This window comes from Polypterus senegalus, chromosome 10 (genome assembly GCF_016835505.1).
Source record: "Polypterus senegalus isolate Bchr_013 chromosome 10, ASM1683550v1, whole genome shotgun sequence".
NCBI classification, from domain to species: Eukaryota; Metazoa; Chordata; class Cladistia; order Polypteriformes; family Polypteridae; genus Polypterus; species Polypterus senegalus.
In genome coordinates, this window is record NC_053163.1 from 174,217,383 (window position 1) to 174,234,733 (window position 17,351).

The window sequence follows — 17,351 nt, forward strand, 5'->3', positions numbered from 1 at the left end:
GTTTTAACTCTTGCCGAAAACTCGCGTCTATAAATTACACATTTGAGAAGTTAGTAAATGATTGTGGGCGTCAATTCCGATCATTTTAATGTTTTGGGAGTGACTGAAAAGCCCCCCACACAGTCGCGCTCTCACACCGCACACGCTGGTATTCCTGTTATCGGGAAGACACAAATACCAGACATTTACGTTCCAACTTTTTTTTTGTCATTGCCTAACATCTGAAGAACGCTGCTCCTGATTGGATACTTGGACCGTTCTAACATGACCCCACCCTAATCCCAACATTGACTGGACGCTCCTATTGGATCGCCGCTGGAGTCTCGGTGAGTGTGTTTGTTGGGAGTGCGTGTCAGCCAGCGGTACATGAAGCTACAGTAGCCAGCGATGAAAAGCTCTTCCGTCTCCTTGTTTCATTCCAGTCGCTGATTACCGTCCAGAGGAGACGTCGGCGTGGACGCGGAGAACACCTGGATCAACCGGAAGACTCGGAAGCAATAACGACTAGGGGGGAAAAAATAAGCCACAAGTAAGCGACAACACGCCCTGCCTTCTTCCCTCCCCTTTTCATACACGCCCTGATAGCCCAACCGCGGAGAGACGGGCGCAAACCTGGGAAGCGACACGGGCCTGGAATTTGCTGGCGTGTCGAAGAAAACAGCCAAGTTTCGAGTGGGCAGTTCCTTCCATTTTTTTTTTATTTCGTTTTTGTTACTTGTCGTGTTTGAGTTTGTAAGGCCTGTGAACAGAAAGTCGAAACCCAAGGTAAGAAAGGAAAAAAAAAAGAAAAGAAAAAAATAACACTAAGCACACCCGCGGGAAGTGCTGCGCACAAAGTAAGTTGTTTGACGTTTTGTTTTTCATGTCTCTTTGGGACCCTCAAGACGAGTTTACACGAAGCGAAGCCCCGCGGGTTGGGTCCCGCACTCGACTGCTGTGTTTCACTTGCTTTTGTCTTTGAGTTTCTGTCCCGGAGGAGAAGTGTTTACTCCGGTAGAGGTGAAGGGCTGGACAGGTTATCTGGACAACGCTGAAGGACTCCCCAGCAAGGAGTGCCGCGCAGAGTTGGCACGGGATAAGACTTCTAAACGCTTTTGCTCTCTTGTTTTGTGTAACGGGCACTGCAAAGCTGCTACTGCCCTTGCAGTAAACGGAACGTCAGGCGCTCTTTCGGTTTTTTTTTTAATTTATTTGTTTTTGGTCTCCATCATCAATACTCCGGTTTCAATCTCAATTCGACCTGACGCGTTGGACCTTCTGAATAAGGTAGTAGGTGTGCGACTTTACTGTCCAGTGTGCCTAGAAGCAGGAGGAAGCGCTTAATCAAAAGGTTTAGACTGTTGTATTGGCACTTAGGATTTAGGGTGGGTCAGAGAGCAAATACTGTCGGAGGTTAGGTGTATGTGTGAAATACGGTAGAGGGTGCGCCGCGAAGCCGGCGGCCATTACATGCAAGGGAGCGTCTCTACCTGCGCGATACACCTGGGCGCCCCTCCCCTCCATCTATTCACACCCCCCCCCAATTCAGCAACTTTATTCATTAAAGTGTGCGATAATTTTCGGAGATTCATTACCTAAAGAGGGAGAATGATGGCAGCTATGGTTTCAAGTAGCATTTTTTAAAATTAGTTTTTAGTTTGCACCTTCCTGGTTTCACTGTCTCCAGCCTGTAAACCATTTGGCGGCCAGGCTTACTACAAATTACGGAATTGCGACGTGAAATGATGTGGGAAAACGTCGATTTGGTTTCTACTGTTTCCAGTGTCTTACATTGTATAATCAGGGTACTATTTTATACACTTAACTCGGATCAATTGTTTTTAGATTAAAGAAACGGGTCACTGATCATGCTTACCCCATGGTGTGTCCAGTTTTTAAACAAGTTATTTGTATTTAAGTTACTAGAGGACGGTTTTTTTTTTTATTTATTAAGAAGCTGTCCATGAAATTTTACACTGTGTAATTAATGGGTTAAGACGTCATTTGCAGTGTAGTTTTGCCGGACCTTCTATTAAAACCTGTAAATTGCTGAACTTTTGCTCATAATTCTATATTTCATTGTTTAAACACTTTGGTAATCGATCAGTCCTTTGACCAGCTTTTAGTTACTGGGACACCCTCTTGTCTTTATGATGCTGACACTGAGCTTGAGATGGTGAAGTTTATTCATTCTTCATTTCTTTTTTTTTTTTGTGTTAACTTTAAGAAATGGAGTATGTGCAGAATGGCATGTCACTTACCATATATGTTGTGACTTATCCTGTGTACTTTGTTGGCCAAGAAAAATGTTTAATCACATGTTTTCATGCAGAATGGAAAGAAGGTTATGACATAAGTCAAAAAGTCTGAATTGGCATAATAACCAGGAATGTAAAGTCTAAATACTCTTTTTTTGGTATAGAAATTTGTCATTTTTCACCTTTTGATAGAGCTCCATAGACAGCTAGAATAACTTGATATTCATAATCAATTATCTTGAAATAATCTAAAGCAATATCTCTCCTGCTTATATTTGAAATTTTGTTAGTTTTAACTTTTTGGGAATGGTCTTAGAAGGCTGGGCGGTCACTGTTGAAGAATCAAATATAAAAAGATCATGTTTGTGATTTGCAACCTTGAAATATAAAATGTCATTCCCCTTTATTACTGATGCTCATTTCTTACAGTTTTGCAAAAAGGAGTAATTTTGAGCCCACATTTACCAGTAAGGGTGAACGTCTGGGGTCTGTTCATGTGACATACACAACCGGATTATTTTTTGTGGAAGACACATTGTCTTGCTCTTTATTATAGTAAGCATCAAATTCTTGCATGACCTATGGTCCAGAATGCCCTAAAACTGAGGGGTTTTCATTTCAGGAGGACCAGAATGGAGGGAACCCCTATAAGCACATTGTCGTGCATCACTAGGCATCAAACATAAGTGACCAGTGCTGTATAATGGCAAATGTGGTAAAAATGCCGATGGCAAAAACCAAACAAAAATTGCATTACTCATCTTGAGTAATCCACAAGTCTGTTATGCACTTGTCTGTTTAAAACTTGTAAAACTGCTTTTTTGGTAAAAGATTGTTATATTTGAAATTATGACCATGCATCTTGTATAGGAAACGTAAAGACTTGAGGGGTAGTGGCTTCTTGACTTGAAGAGCCATCTCTCCCTATCATTCGTTGGTTAAGAGCCCCGTCTGTCTCTGAACTGTTGTTCAGCGTAATTCTGGCTTCATTCATTGGGTAACATCATTCAAGCATGTTAATTTGTAGAGTATATTTAGTTTTTATGTGGTGCATTCTCAGGAGCAATGGATTGACCACAGTATTCACACTGCTACTGTCCTCTTTACTGCTCAGGCACATTAACTGACTCGCTCAATTTTATGCTGTGCTATAATTTAGAGATTGAACCTTGTAATGGTTTTGACTCAAATTTGTTTGCTTTCAGGATTTATTTGCTGTTTGTACAACTGCAATTGCGCAATCTCTTAAGTCAGGTGCATGAAATATAATACAGGTTACCAATGAGCAAGACAATGTAAAGACAATACAGAATGCTTACATGACTTGGTAGTTATGTTGATTATAGTTTAAACGTACTTTAAACGTCTATTTTTTCTAACCGTGGTGCATATTATTGAAAGCGGACTGAAGTGCGGTAAAAACTTATTGAACTCAGATTTTTGAACTAGTATACTTGCAGCTTGACCTCGGGTTGGAAAATGGACTCTGCCCATCTTCAGTATGTTCATGCAGAATTTCATTAGTGTAATTACTGTAGAGTTTGGTATACTGTATATGAACTTTTATGCAGTTTTAGTGCACAACCAGTAATGCACTGATTTACTTGTATTGGTTTAGTTTTAGATCTTTTCTTACTATGTGAATTGAGCTGTTGCACTTGTTAGTTTGCTTATTTTCAGTTACCTTATGTATTACGGCGCCTTCCATAAAAAGCATAATATCCTTGTTCAACATTTACGAGACTGGTTGTCCTTGTAATTAAAGCAGACATAAGTGATCGTTTGAACTTTTTGTTCCCTAGGGGAAAAGTTCTTTTTACAGAAGTTCATCGAATAAATGAATAAATATGTATATAATGTGTGTGTGTATACACACACAAATATCCACTGTGGTCTTAGTCTTAATGCACAACAAAATGACTAAAGAAAGAAAACTAAAAGGAGAGAACTTTTTCTTTTATGGCAGTTAGTCATAGAGAGGCATTATGCAGGCATACTGCTATGAAGAAGCCTCTGTTGTTGTGAGGATTTCTTGACACACTTCTTCTGAATAATTTGTTGGCTTAAAGTACTCTGTCAGAGAGAGGATTGGTGCTGCATTGTTTGCAATTGGACTCCGTTTTGTCTTCATTCTCTCCTCATCCTACCTTCTTTGGGTTGGGAGTGCATACCGTAACTGAGCCTGTCCTTTTAATTACCTCACTGATTCAGATGGCCTGTCCTGGAGTGGTTACTGGCCTACCGCCTCACAGGAACACATTGACCCATCACAGAGCTGTAGAATATCCGAAGGATGTCCCTATCCACCTTAAAGGAATGCAGTCTCCTAATGGAGAGTTTGCCCTGAACTTTTCTTTTAAGTTTCACTGTGTTACAAGACCAGTCCAGCCTGTCACTGATTTGGACCCTCAAGTAGTTGTAGCAGTGCACCACACCTCTACATTTCCTATGAATTTTGGGTTTTATATTCAACTCTTAAGTTATTTAAGTAGTAACATTTGAAGTTTTCAGATATTTGTATAAAATGTCTCCAATTTAGTTGCTCGTCCCCCTCCTTTTGGTTTTATCTTGACTATGGTAGCATCTCTTGATAAAATTGTTTTTGTAATCTTAATATCTAATGTACCCGTTGATTGTGGTGTTATAAAAAATTTAAGTTTTAATGCAGGGTTTAGCTTCCTGTATGCTTTAAAGAAGCAAAATTTCACACTTCAGATGTGTTTAATTTATATGATTTCACTGGATCAGTGGGTTTCAAAAACAGTTGGATGATTTCATTTCATACAGGTAGTGTTGGGGTAGACATTTTAAGCTCTGATGGTGCTGGGGATAGGCTGAAACTTGAAACGGATTATTTGTGTTTGAACCTGCTAAAAGCAGTTCTAGTTCTGTGATCTGACACATGTAAGATTGTGTACAGTATGTCTGTGTTTACTTTTAAATTTTAACTTAAATCAGCTTTGAACGCATACAGATTATTTTGCGCCTCTATTCTAGTCATGCAACAGTGCAATTTTAATAACATTTTGAAATTCGCCATACTTGAAGGGCTGGGACCAAAACACATTAGTGATTTATAGCAGACAACATTTTTAAAAATCAAAACCTAAAAAAAGCCTTAAATGGTTTATTTGTAAATAAGCCCCTTTCCTAAACGGGTTATTTTCTGATTGTCAAATTAGATGAAGCAAAAGCCTACAACTTCTGGAAAATTTCAAGAATAAGAGCATTATGTAACAAGGTGTCTTGATGGGGTTGTGTCTATATTGGCAACCTAGGGTGCAAGGCCAGAAGCAGCTGTACACCCATCGCAAGGCCCGTAGGTAAATGCATGCAGAGCCATTTTATAGTTTCCAGTTAATAAGCAGGTCCTATATTGGCAGTAATAGTGTGCGAGATTAAAACGCAAGGTGCTAAAACCAGAAAGATTTAGGGCTGACCAATTTTCCACAGTGTAATGCTAGAACATTTTCTGAACTTTTTTGATGTATTCATTTTTATAAAATGTTGAGTTGATGGTAGAGTATTAAAGATAAAGCCTGTAATTCTTTTTCTCCAACAAGAACAGGTCTGTATGCAAATTGAGCTTTCTGTTTCTTTTGATATAACAAGTCTTTGTTGAATGGATTGAAAAGGTAAGGGGCTTCATTTAGTATTTTTTCTGTGTGGGGGTCTTGGGTTGGATACACACTGAATACTTTAACGTACGTTAATGGTTATTCATCTTTTTAATGATACTGGGTAAGTAGTTTAGAGCATGTTAAACAATCTGTTTAGTGTACTGCAAACTTGACAAATTATGTAGAATTTAATAGAAATTTGTAAAGTAACAGTATTTATGTAAAATAAAATTAGGGCAGTCTAATTTAAACTGTGTGGCTTTTGTTTATGGTTCATATATTGTATTTTCACGATGGCATTAAAATGCACAATGTAGAGCATGTGCTTTTTAACTTTAAATTATCTGTGTTTGGATTATTGCAGTTTGGATAGTTTGTGGTCCGTAGTGACTCTTGATAAAAGAGAAGTAAATTGCCAACCTTTTTGTAGTACATTTTATACTGAATTTCTTAAAAAAACAAAATTAAGAAGTTAAGTCTTAATGTACCCAAAGATGTCTCCAATGTTTATGCTATTGTCTATATTTTGCAAAGCAAGTTTTTAGATGTTTTAGTTATCATTGGATACATTGTCTGAAAATTGTGTTTTTTTTTTTTTAACTTTGGTGTATCATGTGCGGTTTTGTTCTTTAAACTTGCTGCATTTTCAAAAACATGTGATTTTAAAAAACACAATATATCTGAGTATAGTATGTGAGTGGAAATGGGAGTCTGTGTAGAAGTCAGGTGGTAATACCAGATGACAAAATTTTTGATACTGTGCTTAGTAAAGGGGGATTTTTGTAGTATTGAAGCTTTTACAGGTTCAGGGTGATATTGCTATACATGTTACCACACTGTTGGGCTTTTTTACTTATTTTTTTTTGGAGTTTTGGGGCTTTTTAAAACTGTTTTAGAAGACTTAGCTTTTGAAAATTTCACATTTTTATGTAAATTAGTATACTAAGCGTATAGGAATTATTTTGATGGCAGAAATCCTAGAGTGAGCTATCTTCCCTTTTAGTTGTCTTTAAATTGGTGTAAAATAAGCCTTTCTATGCAAATGTGTTGTAAGTGGAAAACCACAGACTATGAGGAGAGATTTGTAGAGAGCTAATTTACCTGTTAGTGGTAAGACTTTAATGTTTGTGTTTTGGTTTTTTTATTTCAAATATTTACAAATGACCAAGACTACTGAAAAATCGTAAATGTTAAGCTTAATTAAAATTAGCTAGACAATATTCTCCATTTCTAGTGTTTTGTAGCTTATTTCATAGTGTTTTCTATAAATGTATGTAGTTTTTTATGGTTAGCTTTTTATGTATATTCTTTTGTAGTTAAGCAGATGAATGGCCAGCAATGACACATACAACTTTTCCTGATTGTTGTGTAGGCACAAGACTGGACATTTGGAGAGTTAGTATGGTGGACTGAGACATGGAAGTCTGAATCCTTAGTTTGTAGGTTACACAGTACACTGCGACACTTTTTTATTTTTTTATTTTTATTAAATTGCTAATAGCTTGATATTTCTGTATCATTCAGGTACAGTTGTTCTTTTTGTTTAGATTTGTATGAGATTATACTTTTTGTCCCCAAGGGGAAAGTAAAATATTACATAAGCTCCAAAGTAAATATTATAAAAACAGCAACAACCCCAAAAACCTGCTTGGATTGTGCCACAGATTTATATTTAAAGACATTAATATTTGGATAGAGCAGTGTCCATAAAAGGAATTGGCCTAATAGTCACCAGTACAGTATTAAAAATGATTAGTCAAAAGATTTGGCACAGAGTGAATCATTTCTGTTGCTGAGTCAGACGGGATGATGCAACTTACTTACCTGGGCTGTGACATGTTCACTTCACATTCAGGAGACTTCCTTGTTAGTCTAGGGCTGCTTGTTTGGAAAGCTATGCACTGTTTTTTTCTATTGGTACAAAAGTGTCCACATAGAAGTTAATATCCTGTGTGACGTTCACATTTCACAGTCTGTCATTTAGAAGCTAGCATTCAGAGCCATTTCAGTATTCACTTCTTCACTATCCTGATGGTAATAGGTTGCTGATTAATAACAAGCATGCAGTTGGGAATAATATGGATCAGATTGTGGTCAGATCTTCCCAGTGGTGTCACAGGGGTACATTTAAAGGCATCTTTAATGTTTGAACACAGCAGGTCCAGTGTGTTGTGTTGTGTGTTTTTTTTTTTTTTTTCTTCCCTTGCGCGGATAGTGGTACATATCATAGTTCTTTTCAAAGCTGCATGGTTGAAGTCACCCATATTATAACTGCAGGATTAGAATGGTTCATCTTTATAGACTTGATTACGGAGTAAATCATTTATGTTGGAATTCTCATTTGCAGAGGGAGGAATGTAAACCTTAAGGATGATGTAATTTATCTAACCTCAGCAGAAAATGTGGATGATTTCAACAGCAAGAATTTCAATATCTGTATTACAAATTTTAGTTTTAAGTATAATATGCTCTCTTGCTCCATTCCTCATTCTCGCTGATGACAAGACTCCCTCCTGTTTGTTTTTATTCCCCGCACTGCTTAGAGTCTCTGCATGAATAAAATGAAATTCATCTAGCATTAAAATAGTGTAAGGTATATCAGGTTTCAGCCCTCTTTATGTGCTACACAAAATACCCCATTACCTGTATGTGCCATGACCTGCTATGCAAGAAGGCAGTTCATCAATTTAATTTAACATTTAATTGCCCTAATGAGGTGTAATGGAAATGAAGTATAGGAGTCAGGTGGAGAACTTTGTTTCTTGATGCAGAAAGAATTGTCTGCAACTTCATATCGGTAACACAGAGGAACTGGAGTCTGTCTGGCCTCTGCTAAGGGAGTACGTTTGGAGGTGGTATACAGTTACAATTACTTGGTGGGTTCACATCAATGGTATACTGGACTGGTCTTGTAAAACGGAGGAATAATTTATTGCATTAATGGCATCCTTTACCTGTTTATCTGAGTATGGCCTGTATAGTTTTTGTAGGCTGTTATGCTAGTCTGGTAACATTGCTTCTGGAGGTTTCCACTGGTTTAAAAGCTAATTAAAAGGGCAGGCTCAGTTATAGAATGCACACATTCTTGATTCCCCGGAGGTAATAGTGAAGGAAAAAAACAAGTAGATTTTACTCATTTCATCATGCATTATTGTGCCTTCTGGAGTAACTTGTCAACTTAAAATCCTGCATGAGTGTAGTACCAACTTTCTCAGTAGAATAGATACTGATTTAAAAAAAAGCTGGTGCCGTTTCTGGAATTCTGGTACTGATTTAGAACTAAAGTTTAGTTCTTGTGGCATGCCTACGAATTACAATTTTGTTTTTGAATCTATGTACAAAGGGTTTTAATCAGTGCATGAAGTTCTATTTTGACTTTTATTCTGTATAGAGGGTACAGTGCCTTGAAACTGGTAAGTAGATCAGTGCAAACAAGATTTGAGTACATCCTAAACACCTAATTCAGCACCAATGATTGGTTTTTTAAAGAGGTCATTATTGTGCTATGTGAAAGCTAATTGCACTACTCTGGCTTATCATGTAGGCTGAGGGATCTTTTTTTCTTGATGCAGAATCAGTGAGGGTAGTACAATAACGCTGCCTTAAGACTGTTGGAAGCATCAGGTGTAACTGAATGAGAACGAAAAATTGTATTGAAACAGCTTAGTGATTGTTGGTTACAGTCCTTGCCACAAGCACATTGCTTTGTATTTGTTAAATAGCTGAAACTGCAAAATTTGAAGAGTTCATTCAGCTGTAAACATTGCACAGTGCATTTTTATCCTCATCCCTTGTTCTTGGTTAAAGTGCACTAGTGTTTGGAAAGTAAAATGCTAGATTGAGTGTGGATGCTTCAGATTTTGGCCTAAGCAATAGAGAGCCACAGATGACTGATTTATACTACTGGGCAACTGGGGATGGATGGATGGAAAAAGCAGCTCTGATGGCTTTTATATAGGTTCAAGATGACATAGTAAAAAAAGATTAGCTGATCTTCAGGTTGCCATCATGGTCCTCCTACTTCTACCTTAGACTGGCTTAGGACACTTTTGATTTGTTGAGAATAGATACAAGAATGGCTGGGTGTGCTCTGTTAATGGGTTTCTCTTGGAAGTGTGGTTGTGTGTGGCATTGTCAATTGTATAGCCTTTATCTGATATTAAAACAATGTCACTGTTGATACGCAATGGATGAGAAGCTTCCTACAGCTGCTGTTTTTTTAAAGTATGGTAAATTTCATTAGGTAGGGCCTAGGTCAATGCATTTGTAAAGATGAACATGAGTAATAGTATAAGCTAAGTGGATAATGGGTGGTGTAGTTTTTAACATCCACCAGTAAAAGTTGAGACCAACAAAAAGTCCTGCATCGTTTGTTGTGATGATTACCATAATAAATTGTGGGTACATCTTGTACTAGGAATGGTTCAACAACCACTAAAGCCTCTGTCTCTGGCTAAAGGCACTAAATTAGAAAGTCCCTGACTAGCCATATGTGAATTCCTTTTACTTCTAGCTAGCAAAGCACCGGCTCTAGCTGGGAAAGTGACTGGTAAATTCCCCCATTTTAATGAAGTGCAGAGTCCTAGTGTGACCAAAAAAGGCTTAAGAAGAATGGTATTTTTAATAAGTTTTCCAGGTTCACATTGTTCAGCAAAAAATGGCAGAAGGTTTGTGCTGCTAGTATAACAACTCCGTCGTTTCTATGGAGTTTGTGGTGTTAATATGCTAGTGTTTATTATAGGTCTATAGGGTCATTATTGACACTTTCACAGAGCACATTGAAGTTATTTGCATGTGCTCATCAATATGCAACATACAACCACCCTCTGTGCCATGAGGAATGCGTATAACTACCTCACCTTGAAATTTGTGTCTTCCTCATCAGAAACTTTTCAGAGAACTTAACATGCAGTTTCATGACTGCTCATGCTTAACAGGAGCAAAATGCCACAATTGTCTTTAGTGTCAGCCCTGAAAGTTGAGCTGTTATTGGCCAGAGTGATTGTGTTGCTTTTTGTCAAGGGCTAGCTAGTACCAGCTGTCAAGTGCTGATAGGATAGGCACCAGCTATAGTGAACCAAAAAAGTTGATGAGCAGCTTAGAAAATGGATAGATGGACCTTGTAAGAATTAATTGCAAAAGCCCAATAATGGTTATTTCTTTAGTTGATTTAATTTTGTTTATGCTGAATGTTACTTTGGGACAAATGTGATGGATGTTGGTTCTGTAGTGCTCCTTTAACTTTGGATTATTGTGAAATAAGAACTTCAGCGTAATGTTTTGGCCAAATTTATCTTCCCTCTGTTAATTAAAAGCAAAAAAATGAAAAGATTTAATTCCCAGTAAACCTGAAGATGAGATCGCAAGGTCATACACATTTGTTTTAATTTAATTTTTTTTTTTAACTTTAAGAAAATTTCACATTACAATTGCTAAGTTACCCAATACACAGGTAACTTAGCAACTAAGTTGTAACTAATCCAAAATTAAAAAAAGGGTACATTCTGAAGACCTGCTGTTTTGGGGCTTCATGACTTTGTTTAGGTGCATCCAGCTATTTCTACAGTAGCCAAATGGAGAAGTACCCCTATTGAGTGGTGCTCACTTTTGTTTGTTTCTGTGCTGTACTAATGACTTCAGAACCACCAAATCATGTCATTTTCTGTGTGGAGATGTTCTTGACCTCATCTTGCTCTGCAAAAGTATTGGTGATATTGGTATGATTCAGTGGTGTTGTAATTTCTCATTGTTTCAAGTCTATGCCAAGGAATAAGAGTAGTAAAGAATCCCGTGCATTACATGCTGTTTTGCATAAGTCATCTTTCATTTCTGTTACGTCATGTGTACATTTTCTAACATTTTCTGATTTCTTAATAGGGAAACATTTTGTCAGCACATTTCTAACATGTGAAACTGCCCTAACGTGTCTGAAAAATGTATCAAATGCAGAAAGGCTGAGGATTTATATGATAATACCTGCTCCCAGAGACTACTTTTACTGTACATTGTCCCATTCCCTTGGCGAAGTTGTGTGATTGTTTTGTGTCTTGTGGGAGTTGTACAAATCTTAATACTTGTTTAAGAAAGCTGTGCACGTCTGCTTGGATCAAATGTCGTGTAGCATCCATGCATTCACAATACTTGCTTTTTCCCCATTCTACGATTGTGAATGGACTGGCAAAGGTTGTGATGCTTAATTTTAGGTTTTATAATTAGACAAGGTTCTGTGTCTGCCTTTTCTAACCCCCTTGTCCAGGTACTTTGGTTTCATTGCCATCTCTAAATTGGCTTCAGATGATGGGCTAAATGTTAAGTACTCAAGTCCCATCCATGAATAGGTGTTTTTTTTTTTTTATTTTATTTATTATGCCTGATACTGATAGGCTCTGCTCAAAGTGGTTGCTTACTATATATTAAAGTCTGAAGGCAAATGGATATTTTAAATATATCTGTTAAATTAAACATGTAAAGTTCATAAGGAACACTTTTTGACCTTGGAGTTCAGCTTTGCCCAGTTTTCTTTTGAAAACAAATCTGTTGTAAAGTAGCTAGGGTGCTTCATAAAACATTTTTATACTTTTTATATAAATAAATAAATAGCCTGCAGTAGTTTGCCTTGGATGATCATGAGTGTGTCCTCAACTGACGGCATGTTTCCAGAGTTAGGAACACATCTAGGTATTGCAGGTTCTGGTAAAGTCCATTGTAGTTCATCAGGTATTTTTGGAAGGTGCTATCGCTAAGTATACTGAGGGAAGCAGTGAAGTTAAGAAACAGCAGCACACTGGGTGATCCAACTTTTAGCAAGGTTTTCATGAAAATTGTCTCATTATACTGTTGAGAACAACTACGATCTGAACAATTAAAAAGTAATTGGTTGTCATGTGTTGAGTAAGCTTGGCAGAAACGTTTTTTTCTTTCACTATAAGAGGTAAATAATAACTTGTAAAACATTTTATGGCATTCAAGTCCTCTGCAACACTGACAAAAGTGTGAAAGCCTTCAGTGGTAAATATATGTAACCTAAATTCAATTGCTACATTCAATTCCTATGTTAAGTTTTGAGATTTTATTAAATTTAAATGTTCTGGTTTAAAGCAAATTATGCATTTTACATTTTGACTCTTTGGCACTTCTGTTATCCTAAGTAGAAATGTTTGTAAACATTCATGCATCCTTTTTATATTTTGCTTGTGAATAGAAGTCAAAATCTCAAATCTGTTTGTCAAGCAGGCATGTGGGGGGTGTGTGTACTGTATGTATACATGTATGTGTGTGTGTATGTATATACATATACACACATATACACACACAGTATTTGATAGGTGTTATTTTAATTAACTAGTATTACTTCGTAATGCTGTTACCCAGTTTTCTTTGGTATTTTTCTAGCTGCTGTTTGTCAAAAATCTGTTTTTGTATGTTTTGCCTGTACTACAATTGGTCGGTCAACATAGTTCATACAGTTTCTTCTTCATTATACAAGGGTACAGAATTGCATTATACCCCAGAAGCACTTCATGTTGTTTTTTGGCTCATTGTCTTCTGTATTTGCATAATACCTGAAAAAAATCCATGTTGAAGGTATGTAGATTGTTGTATAAATAAAACATTAATTATATTGACATGCTGTGATTGAATTTAGTTTGGTTTGAATATTGGGGTATATAAACTGTTGTGATCTATGTTATCTGTTTCTTTTCATGCTGTGGGATTAGGTCAGAATTTTACATCTTGCCTGAAGACTGAGTTGCCTCGAAAGCTTGCATATTGTAATATTTTTAGTTAGCCAATAAAAGGTATCATTTTGCTTGACTTTTCACTATTTTACAATTTGTAAAAGGTTTAATTCTGACTTCACTTTTGCAGTTTGTCCTTACATAATCTTAACACACAACAAATGTGTACATTGCTTTAAGTAAATTGCATTTCTTGTTTTACTGATCAGATAGCTTGTTTCTTTGAACTCAGTAGAAAAATACATTTGTCTCTTTGCTGACATGTAGCAAATCCAGAGAATGAACATAAAATTTGTTTGGATTCATCAGACTTGCACATGGTAGTGGATGGTACTTGGGTTATCAGTGTAAGTCTATCCATTCATTGACATTTAATGGAGTAGACCATCTTCTAGCTATGTCGTCTTTTAATGCTGTGGGAAGGTCATCTCTGACCACTTCAGAATATCTTAGTGGAAATAATCATACCAAAATGGGATGGGCCATTAGATGTTAAATTCACACTCCCCCATCCCAAAGGTTGGGGTGTTTAACCATGATTGTGGCAGAGAGCTCAAAATTTGAGGCTGGCATCTGATTGATACATGGTTTTTGTGTCCAGTGCATAAAAATATTTTTTATAAAATGTCAGTTCTCTTTCATACTTTAATGTATATATACTATTGTTATTTAACTATTTCCACTACACAGCTTGGAATAAATAAAATAAGCATTGCTTCAGCTGTTTGTTTTAAAGGATTGGGCCACTGTGGCTCTCTTGCTCTGATTTTTAGACAAGGTTAACAGTGGCAGACATGACCTAGAGATGAAATTCCTTTGCTTACCAGGAATTTGCCTGTAAAGCCTGGACTTGTTTAGGCCAAGGCTGGAATGTACATTGTTGTTTTTTGAAAAGTGTGCTTGAAAAGAAGGGGGGCTGGTAGCCATTTACAACCGAAACTAAAGATTTAAAGACAGGCATGTAAATGATCCCAGAGGTCTGCATTGTTGATAAGGTAGATAAGCTAGAACAAAGTTAAATGTAGGAGATGCTAACCAGAGTTATCAAGTGTCAAAGGTCATTGGATTAAATAATTTCTGATGGTCCCATACAGTGGTCTAATTGTGAGTCATAACGTGATGCTTTCTTAGCAGACAAAGTGAATAATATTAATCTCTAACTTGTTGTTTACATGGTTTGAAATGAATACCTTTTAAGTTGCCGAGATGTTAATCGAAGGGAACAAGAGAGGTGTTAAGTTATTCTAGTGTGTTTGCTGTGGTTTCCTTGTGCAAAATTAAACTGAAAGAACTAAACTCTAATCTCGACATCTCATCCCACTTGAATGCTTTAGGAAAACTAAGTATTTACCAATACATTCATACATTAAAGTTAGGGTCCAAAAAAGAATTTTAACATTTTTGCTGTTCTTTTGGCAGTTGAATGTAAATGTAGGTGTTGTCATTAAAAAGAACTAAAATACCAACTGTTTCATTGGAATTTTCTTATTTGTATCTTTGACAGGCGGCTGCTGCTGTTGAGGTGTCCTTGTCATAGTTGACTATATTGAATTATCTGTGAGCAGTAATCTTTTTAGACTTGAATTGGGAGGTTTATATACAAACTGGATTCCAAAAAAGTTGGGACACTATACAAATCGTGAATAAAAACTGAATGCAATGATGTGGAGGTGCCAACTTCTAATATTTTATTCAGAATAGAACATAAATCACGGAACAAAAGTTTAAACTGAGAAAATGTATCATTTTAAGGGAAAAATATGTTGATTCAGAATTTCATGGTGTCAACAAATCCCAAAAAAGTTGGGACAAGGCCATTTTCACCACTGTGTGGCATCCCCTTCATCTTACAACACTCAACAGATGTCTGGGGACCGAGGAGACCAGTTTCTCAAGTTTAGAAATAGGAATGCTCTCCCATTCTTGTCTAATACAGGCCTCTAACTGTTCAATCGTCTTGGGCCTTCTTTGTCGCACCTTCCTCTTTATGATGCGCCAAATGTTCTCTATAGGTGAAAGATCTGGACTGCAGACTGGCCATTTCAGTACCCGGATCCTTCTCCTACGCAGCCATGATGTTGTGATTGATGCAGAATGTGGTCTGGCATTATCTTGTTGAAAAATGCAGGGTCTTCCCTGAAAGAGATGACATCTGGATGGGAGCATATGTTGTTCTAGAACCTGAATATATTTTTCTGCATTGATGGTGCCTTTCCAGACATGCAAGCTGCCCATGCCACACGCACTCATGCAACCCCATACCATCAGAGATGCAGGCTTCTGAACTGAGCGTTGATAACAACTTGGGTTGTCCTTGTCCTCTTTGGTCCGGATGACATGGCGCCCAGATTTCCAAAAGAACTTGAATCGTGACTGTCTGACCACAGAACAGTCTTCCATTTTGCCACACTCCATTTTAAATGATCCCTGGCCCAGTGACAACGCCTGAGCTTGTGGATCTTGCTTAGAAATGGCTTCTTCTTTGCACTGTAGAGTTTCAGCTGGCAACGGCGGATGGCACGGTGGATTGTGTTCACTGACAATGGTTTCTGGAAGTATTCCTGAGCCCATTCTGTGATTTCCTTTACAGTAGCATTCCTGTTTGTGGTGCAGTGTCGTTTAAGGGCCCGGAGATCACGGGCATCCAGTATGGTTTTACGGCCTTGACCCTTACGCACAGAGATTGTTCCAGATTCTCTGAATCTTCGGATGATGTTATGCACAGTTGATGATGATAGATGCAAAGTCTTTGCAATTTTTCGCTGGGTAACACCTTTCTGATATTGCTCCACTATCTTTCTGCGCAACATTGTGGGAATTGGTGATCCTCTACCCATCTTGGCTTCTGAGAGACACTGCCACTCTGAGAAGCTCTTTTTATACCCAATCATGTTGCCAATTGACCTAATTAGAGTTTATTGGTCTTCCAGCTCTTCGTTATGCTCAAATTTACTTTTTCCAGCCTCTTATTGCTACTTGTCCCAACTTTTTGGGATTTGTTGACACCGTGAAATTTTGAATCAACATATTTTTCCTTTAAAATGATATATTTACTCGGATTAAACGCTTGATCTGTCATCTACGTTCTATTACAATTAAAATATTGACATTTGCCATCTCCACATCATTGCATTTAGTTTTTATTAACAATTTGTTTAGTGTCCTAACTTTTTTGGAATCCGGTTTGTACAGTAGTTGTTGTTGCATAGTCTCTCAGCCTACTATTTGGTGACCTTACTCTGATTTACCTATGCCTTTCTATGGAGTCTTATTTTTTATTTACATTGTATTTACCCAATTTTTTTTTTTATTAAAATGGAGGTGTTACTTGGTCAAAATCTATTTTATGTTCTTGCTGACAATGGTACCTCCTTCACAAAGACCATTATGGTTTTTTTTTTTTTTAACATTTGTACAGTACTTAAAACAATGATGATAACCCTTGGTGATGATGGTACTACAAGTTTTTAAATATCACTGAATACCATTTCATATGTCAACCTTATTATTATTATTATTATTATTATAATATATTATTTTCTGAGATGTGGTGCTTTTATTATATGTAGTTAATACCAAGTGAAAAAATTGTTTACTCTTTCAGTATCGCAAGTCAAACCCCCCATATAACTTGTTACTATGTAAACTTGTATGTATAGGTTAAGCTTAGCGAACAGTTAAGACTTTTACTAGAATCAAATTGTCTCTAGTCCACTATGTATTTAATATTTGTTTGATCAGGTGTTCTAATGTCC

General features: G+C 37.0%; 1 protein-coding gene across 9 annotated transcripts in view; it reads left to right on the forward strand.

Moving 5' to 3' along the window:
- Positions 1–297: 297 nt before the first annotated feature.
- The window catches only part of ctnnd1 (catenin (cadherin-associated protein), delta 1), an 81,864-nt gene continuing 64,810 nt past the window's right edge, over positions 298–17,351 (forward strand). For 4 of the 9 annotated variants that reach the window (XM_039767618.1, XM_039767619.1, XM_039767616.1 and 1 more), the window contains exon 1: positions 560–765. The gene's annotated coding sequence lies outside the window, so the exon portion shown is untranslated. Of the gene's footprint in view, positions 530–559; positions 766–17,351 lie in introns of those variants that run through there. The other 5 variants (XM_039767621.1, XM_039767623.1, XM_039767624.1 and 2 more) reach the window with 3 other exon arrangements.